Below are 8,992 nucleotides of genomic sequence, written 5' to 3'. Positions count from 1 at the left end.
TACAGTGATCCCTCGCTATATCGCGCTTCGCCTTTCGCGGCTTCACTCCATCGCGGATTTTATATGTAAGCATATTTAAATATATATCGCGGATTTTTTGCTGGTTCGCGGATTTCTGCGGACAATGGGTCTTTTAATTTCTGGTACATGCCTCCTCAGTTGGTTTGCCCAGTTGATTTCATACAAGGGACGCTATTGGCAGATGGCTGAGAAGCTACCCAACTTACTTTTCTCTTTCTCTCTCTTGCGCTGACTTTCTCTGATCCTGACGTATGGGGATTGAGCAGGGGGGCTGTTCGCACACCTAGACGATACGGACGCTCGTCTAAAAATGCTGAAAGATTATCTTCACATTGCTATCTTTTGTGCAGCTGCTTCCTGAAACAACTTGCTGCACGGTGCTTCGCATACTTAAAAGCTCAAAGGGCACGTATTGATTTTTGACTGAAAAACAAACTCTGTCTCTCTCTATCTCTCTCTCTCTCTCTCCCTGCTCCTGACGGAGGGGGTGTGAGCTGCCGCCTTCAACAGCTTTGTGCCGCGGTGCTTCGCATACTTAAAAGCCAAACAGCCCTATTGATTTGTTTACTAGAGATTGTTTTCTCTATCTATGTGACATTCTGTGCTCCTGACACGCACTCCTTTGAAGAGGAAGATATGTTTGGATTCTTTTAATTGTGAGACAGAACTGTCATCTCTGTCTTGTCATGGCGCACAGTTTAAACTTTTGAAAAAGAGACAAATGTTTGTTTGCAGTGTTTGAATAACGTTCCTGTCTCTCTACAACCTCCTGTGTTTCTGCGCAAATCTGTGACCCAAGCATGACAATATAAAAATAACCATACTGTATAAACATATGGTTTCTACTTCGCGGATTTTCTTATTTCGCGGGTGGCTCTGGAACGCAACCCCCGCGATGGAGGAGGGATTACTGTATACATACTTTAATGCATTTCATCATAAAATTATATCAACTACACATCCTAGTATTCTAACAGCACACAGCACCAAAAAGATAGATCTTGGAATTCAAAATTGACTTAGAAGCCAGGTGTCATCATCTAGAAATACACGCTCTCTTCTAATTCTTCCATTTGCAATGTCTTCTAACAACGTTAAAACAGCTATGGTATTTGGAATAGTTTGCCCATTCCATATATTGTTATTACAGATTAATTGCAATCAAGTGCTTTAAATTTGTAAATGATAAGCAATTAGTTTCAGTTTATACGATAAAGCCGCCATCATGGATGCGAATATGAAACAGAATAGGAAACGACACAGAAACGGTATCACTGCTTTGACGTTGGGTGCCACTCGTTTACAAAACTGAGCAAAAACATGCGTACGTATGGTGTGAGGCGGCCAGGAAAATCGTATCGTTACTGCAAGTTTAGTTTTTATACATCTTGAAGTGTGCATGGAAACGGGCATGTGCAACATTTTTGTCCATACGCACCATTTATACACAAGGCCCCTGGTTTTTGCCTAGATGTCCAATGGCAAACTGCAGTAAAGTTCTAATGTTCTGTTTGGACAGCAAAGGCTTTCTTGGCACACCTGACATGCAGATCAAATTTGTGTAATCACTTCCTGGTTGAAGATACATGCACGCTGACACCACATGTTGGAAGAGTTACCTGCAGATCCCATGATGCAATTTTGGGATCGTTGGAGACTTTTTTTGTATGAAACAGTCAGCTCTTGTGCTGAATTTGCTGGGCTGACCCATCCTGGAGAAATTATCAATCATTTCAACCCTGGGTTGGGTTCAAATAATCTTGGTGATATTTTTAAGTCCCTAATCAGATTCATAGACATCCACAGCCTGTAATCTTAGGGCCACAGAGAGCTCTTTTGATCTTGGCATGATGACACCACACACGTCAATAGCAAAGAGACCATCAAGCCCTCGATATCTGTGGTTTAAATAAGACAGGGTCCACCTGCATACTCCATAAGGAGGTTCTAATCATTGGACCCAAATCTGGAATGCCTGGTTTTCACTGGGTGGATGCGAAGAGGCGATAAATTTAGAGATCTGCTTACCTTTTCCCTGTGACAAGTTTGCATTTTTGCTAATTTAGATTATAAGAATGGACACACCACGTCAATTTGAGGCATTGTATGTTCAAGTATATCACCTTTATATGCAGGCACTGTTTGTATGAAGATCTACTGGTTTCCTGTACTAATATGTTGAAAATGTCAGCAATTATCATGGGGTGTGCTTACTTTTTCACATGACTATATTATGGGGTGTTCCTAGGCAGGATTTTAACTAAGGCAAGAGTAGGCCTACGTTCAGAACAGTTAATCAATAGTGGCTTTCTGAAATGCAGCTAGCCTTCAAATTAGTTCCCTCTGGAATATAAAGTTCTGGATTACGTTAAAAATGATTAAAATCAAACCATCTGTGTTGATCTCAATTACTGATACAAAGTATGCTTTTTAAACTGGGAACTGATCCAGAAAAAACAAAAAAATGTATGGAAGTACAGCACTTGAGACAATGCAATGGCGGCACAAATAAAGGCAGGGAACTTCTCTGAGTAGAAGAAAATGTCATTAAAGCAAAACGTTTCAAGGTACTCCATTGTTATTGTTGCCAAATTATTAAGGAATGAGTGAGACTCACCAAATTCGTTACTAGAGTGGTCCACTGTTGCCCCTTAAGATTAACACACACAGAGATCTCATCCACATAAGTACTTCTGAGTGATGCCTACAATGCTTGCCACTTCTCAGTACTCCACATAGAGACTCACCATCACCAGCAAATGTATGGGTGTCACCAAGGCACATGAAGGCTTGTACACCTTCTGGTTATTTGCCACTTACCAACAAATGCAGTCTTAGGGCCAGTTTATACGTATCATGGCTGCCACGCGTTCCCAGTGTTGCTTTGATGCATCTTCTGAGCTCGTCATCAGAATGTAACAAGACGTGTGAGAGAATTGCAGTACCGGCAAAAATACGGGTGGTGAGCGTGTGTTTAAATTTTTGTACGTGATGTCAACATCGTTGTTTAACATCAACATGTGACAGCAACAGGATCAGTCTGCGCGCTTCGATGTTTGATGAATGGTTTCGATGTAGTGAAGCAAATCATCAAACTTAAAAGCTGACATGCGAATGTCTTCACGGTACTTTTATTCATCCATTTCTCGTACGGTTTATACAAGAGTCACATATTCCCCATTAGACCTGTTTGGCCCAAACCGAAGGTAGCACTTCAGCAGAAGAACCTCCTGCCAAATGTGACACTTGAAGTTTGGCTCATGTGCATCCCATTCTATTGATTGTAATTGAGATGTTTCTACACTTTGTTTGGAGTCCACCTGTGGTCAATTCAGTTGATTGGACATGATTAGGAAAGGCACATGGCTATGTATAGAAGGTTCTATAGTTGACGATGTGTATCGCAGCAAAAGCCAAGCTGTAAGGTCAAAGGAATTTCCAGCAGAGCTTAGGGACAGGATTATGTTAAGGCACAGATGCGAGGAAGGCTACAAAAAATCCTGCAGAATTAAAGGTTCTCAAAAACACAGTGACCTCTATAACCCTTAAATGGAAGACATCTGAAACAACCACATTTCTTTCGAGAGCTGGCTGAACAATTAGGGATGAAGAACCTTGGTAAGAAAGGTAACCAATGGTCACCTGTATGGAGATGGGAGAGACTTCCAGAAAGACATCCACCAGTGCAACACTGATTGATCTAAGTGTTATGGTAAAGCAGTCAGACGCCATGTGAGAGTTTGCTTGGAGTTTGCACAAAGGCTTGTAAAGGACTCTCAGGCTATAACAAACAAAACTGAAGTAGTTGACCTCACTTCTGAGCTTCACATCAGGAGGAAACCAGGCCCCACTCATCACTTGTGCAATACCATTAAAACAATGAAGCATGGTGGCAGCATTCAGCAGCAAGGACTGGAAGACTACACAGGGTTGAGGGAAAGCTGAATGGAGTAAAGATATCCTTAATGATAACCACTCTGGAGCACTCCGGACCTCAGACTGGGCTGACGATTTACCTTACCACAGGGCAATGACCCTGAGCATAAAGCAAAGACAATATCATGGCTTAGGGACAACTCTGTGAATGTTCTTGAGTAGCCCAGCCAGAGCTTTGACATGAACCCAATGGAACATCTCTGGAGACACCTGAAAAAAGAGGTCCACCACCAGTCTCCATTCATCTCGAAACAACTTGACAGCATCTGCGGACAGAAATGGCAGAAAATCTCCAAATGAGGGTGTGTGAAGTCCTACGCAAGTAGACTCCAGGCTGTAATCGCTGCCAGTGGGGTCTGAATGAAGAATTGAGTAAAGGGGGTCTACATGTGTCAATGTGATATTTCAAATTCTTTATTTTGTATAAGTTGTAAATGTGCAAACATTTCTAAAATCTGTTTTCACTTTGTCATTCTGGGGTATTGAGTTTTGCTTGAGGAGGGAAAAATTGAATTGAAATTGATTTTTAGCATAAAACTGCATCATAACAAGATGTGAAAAAGAAATGAAGGGGTTGGAAGACATTTTGACGGCACTACAAATATATGAAGAAATTGGAAACAAATACCTTTATGCTGAAAAAGTAAAGAAGGTTAGCAATACAATTAATATCTACAGTGCCGTCCATAATGTTTGGGACAAAGACACATTTTCCCTTGTTTTGCCCCACTGCTCCACCGTTTAAAATTACAAATCATGCCGTTCAGATGTGATTAAAGTGCACACTGCAGACTTCTGTCATACCATGTAGAAATGAGAACACTTTTTATATCTGATCCCCCCCATTTCAGGACACCATAATCTTTTTGATTCCTCAGGTGGGTGGGTTTCATTGCTTCGTAAGGTAACCTCCGCTCACTTCTACCCTTTGGAGTCTGTGGTTGCCAGTGACGTGACATGACATGACATGAGGACAAGAGCTGTGCCAATGAAAGTGAAAGAATCCATAATGAGGTTGAAGAACAAGAATAAAACAATTAGGGACATCAGGAAAACCTCAGGAGGACCGAAATCAACTGTCTGGAGTATCATTAAGAAGAACGAACGCAGTAATGACCTCAATAATCACAAAGGGATTGGTAATTCATGGAAGACCTCCACTGCTGATGACAGAAGAATCCTCATTATCGTAAAAGAAAAAGCCCCAAATGCCTGACTTCTGGAGGCAAATGTGGACGTGTCAGAGACATCTATCCACAGATTCATGAACAGAAATGCAAACCACTAGTTAGCCACAAAAACAGGACGACCAGATTACAGTTTGTGAAAAAGGACTTAAAAGAGCCTGCAGAATTCTGGAAAAAGGTCTTGTGGACAGACGAGACAAAGATGAACCTGATCAGAGTGATGGCAAGAGCAAACTGTGGAGATGAGAAGGAACTGGCCAAGATTCAAAGCAGACTACCTCATCTGTTCAACATGGCGGTGGAGGTGTTATGGCTTGGGTGTGTATGGCTGCCACAGGTCCTGGGGCACTTCTCTTTATTGATGATGGAACTGCTGATGGCACAATGAATTCTGAGGTGTGTAGAAACATCTGATCTGCTCAAGTTACAGTAAATGCCTCCAAATGCACTGGACGGCACTTCATCCTACAAGAAGATAATAATCCAAACTCAAGGCTGAGGCAACACTGGAGTTTTTCAAAGCTAAAAAATAGAACATTTTTAAATGACCAAGCCAGTCACCTGATTTAAATACAACTGAGCAGGCCTTCTGAGGAGAAAACTTGAGGGGACTGTGGTGTTGCGGGTCCACAGCTCCCGTCAAAGGCCAGTTTTAAATAAATAATCTCCGCACTCGCGGTTTAGTGAGGGGGTGAGGTTGTGTGGCTGAAGCAGGTCCTGGGGAATTTGTGATGTGGGCGTTTCTCACCTAAGTGCACAGGTGAGAGGCGGTCCGCATCTGTCATTGTTCCAAGGAGCTGCTGATTGCCACCGCTGCCACGTCCTCTTCATAAATAGAAGCGCGAGGCGGCTAAGGAAGAAAGAAAAAAGGTAAGAAAGTAAAAGAGAAAAAGAAATGGAGGTTGCAGGAAGCAGTATGGAGAGAGAACCGGTGTGAGAGAGCGAGCGTGTGCTCGCAGGCAGGCAGCATGGACAGTGAGCCCTAGCAGAGATGTTTGGCCGACACTTGGTGGGGGAGAAGGAAGCGGTCGCTCCAGCTGAGCAAACAAAGAGCTGGAGTGACCGGGGATGAAGGACGGCTGGCTGCGTAAGGCCGAGATGGCAGCAGGAGTCATGGAGTCTTGGGAAGGTGTGCCTCAGCGGGAGCGACCTGGCCGTTGAGGAACCCAAGACTCGGTCCAGTAAGGTAGCCATAAGGGAACAGAAGGCAACCGGACAGTAGTGAGGTCAGCTGCAGGAAGGGCGACTCCCCTGTTGAGAAGCCCGTATGGGAGAAGCAGGGGAGCCGCCAGATAAAAGAAGACACCGGCTTGTTTTTAAAGAGACTGCTTCTAGCATTGTTTCAACCTCGTTTTAAAGGATTGTTGTTTTTCTATTTATTGGTTTTAACCTCCACTCTGCACCGATTTTATGGATTATTTATTTAATGACTTTTTGAGGCGCTGCACTTTATTTATTTCAACACTTGTTTTTGTTGATTGTTTTTAATAAAAGCACTTGGCACTTTTGTACACCATCCCCTTGCTCCATTTGTTATGCCTCACTGCCAAGCTCATCGGTTACATTACCGACGGTCCAGGGTTCAAGGACTCCCAGAAGCTGAAAGGGAGCGTGGAGAGAACCCGCATCGTCACAGGGACAAGCTTCTGAAACAAGCAGGAGCTAAAGATGGCTGCATTAGAGGCTTAGCAGAGCATCACCAGAGAAGATCCTCAGCACCTGGTGGTGTCTATGAATCACTGACTTCAAAGCAGGCATTGCACGTAACGGCTATGCGACAAAGTCCTAAATATGGCAGTGTTAATAGACCTGCCATTCCTGTGTGCCAAACATTATGGTGTCCTGAAATGGGGGGGGGGGGGGGGGGGGTCAGGTAGAAAAGGTGTTGTCAGGTCTACTTGCTCTGACCCGAATCTACGCAGATCCCCTTAATTAAAAGTGTGCACTTTAATCACGACTGAATTGTTTAAACTGTGAAGCAGAGGAGGTAAATCAGGGAAAAGTGTGTCTTGGCCCCAAACACCTTCACCTCCTAATGGCTAACGCGTGGCGAGCGTACTGGTGTAACAATGGCCGCTGTCGCATCATCCAGGTGGGTGCTACACATTGGTGGTGGTTGAAATGGTTAGCGAGAGAAGCGCCATATATATATATATATATATATATATACAGTATATTGTGGCGGACAGCTGGGTCCCATGCCCGGCAGGGACGCCCCTTCTGCATCTGTTCCAGGGGAGCAACCATGGTGAGTGTGAATACACATAGTGAGTGTGTACGCCTGATGAGCCCAGAATTAGGGCGAAACACTTGTGGCGTACTCTTTGCATTATTTGACAGTAAACTATTTCAATCATATATAATATATTTTGTGGGAAGCAGCCCGGACACAGACAGACGGCCATCTTTTAAAATCCAACACACATGTTTATTATACAATATTAAAGTGCACAAACCCAATGCCGCAGCACCAATCACCCCACAAGTGCAGGCCAAACCGCTGTATGCCTTTTCTCCTTCAGACCGCCTCCTTCTTTCTCCTTTCAGACCTCGTCCTCTTCCACCCGACTCCAGCCCTGAATGAAGGGAGGCGGCCCCTTTTATTGTCCCCCAGATGTGCTCCAGGTGTGCTCTGGCAATCTTCCACCGACACGCCCCAGTGTGGCGGAAGTGAAGGCTGTATCCCCAGAAGCACTCCGGGTGTCCCTGCTCCTCTTCCCCCAAGCACTTCCTGGTGTGGTGGAAGTGCTGAGGTCCAGGTCTGCCAAGGCATCCTGGCACCCCCTGGCAGTGACCACGGACTCCTACAGGGTTGAGCTTCAAGCTCTGCACCCGTGGCCCCCAAAGCAACCAGGGTGGTCGCCCCCTCGTGGTCTGGGTACCTCATGGTACGGTCCTCTTGGGCGTCCCGGCTGGGTACCACCCCCAGCTGCATGCCACAATATATATACAGTATCTCACAATTCTTTGATCCAATGTAAAGTAGTCTGTGTACAGCTTGTATAACAGTGTAAATTAAAATAAAATAACTCAACACACAACCATTAATGTCTAAACCGCTGGCAACAACAGTGAGTACACCCCTAAGTGAAAAATGTCCAAATTGTGCCCAATTAGCCATTTTCCCTCCCAAGTGTCATGTGACTCGTTAGTGTTACAAGGTCTCCGGTGTGTTAAATTTGGTGTTCTCGCTCTCACACTCTCTCATACTGGTCACTGGAAGTTCAACATGGCACCTCATGGTAAAGAACTCTCTGAGGATCTGAAAACAAGAATTGTTGCTCTACATAAAGATGGCCGAGGCTATAAGAAGATTGACAACACCCTGAAACTGAGCTGCAGCACGGTGGCCAAGACCATACAGCGACAGGTTTAACAGGACAGGCTCCACTCAGAACAGGCCTCGCCCTGGTCGACCAAAGAAGTTGAGTGCCCGTGCTCAGCGTCATATCCAGAGGTTGTCTTTTCAAAATAGACGTATGAGTGCTGCCAGCATTGCTGCAGAGGTTGAAAGGTGGGGGGTCAGCCTGTCAGTGCTCAGACTATACACCCGCCGCACACTGCATCAAATTGGTCTGTATGGCTATCGTCCCAGAAGGAAGCCTCTTCTAAAGATGATGCACAAGAAAGCCCACAAACAGTTTGCTAAAGACAAGCAGACTAAGGACATGGATTACTGGAACCATGTCCTGTGGTCTGATGAGAACAAGATAAACTTATTTGGTTCAGATGGTGTCAAGCGTGTGTGGTGGCAACCAGGTGAGGAGTACAAAGACAAGTGTGTCTTGCCTGCAGTCAAGTATGGTGGTGGGATTGTCATGGTTTGGGGCTGCATGAGTGCTTCTGGC

Source organism: Erpetoichthys calabaricus, chromosome 13 (assembly GCF_900747795.2).
Source record: "Erpetoichthys calabaricus chromosome 13, fErpCal1.3, whole genome shotgun sequence".
NCBI classification, from domain to species: domain Eukaryota; kingdom Metazoa; phylum Chordata; class Cladistia; order Polypteriformes; family Polypteridae; genus Erpetoichthys; species Erpetoichthys calabaricus.
The sequence above is the reverse complement of the archived record's forward strand: the minus strand, read 5'-3'. Positions refer to the sequence as shown.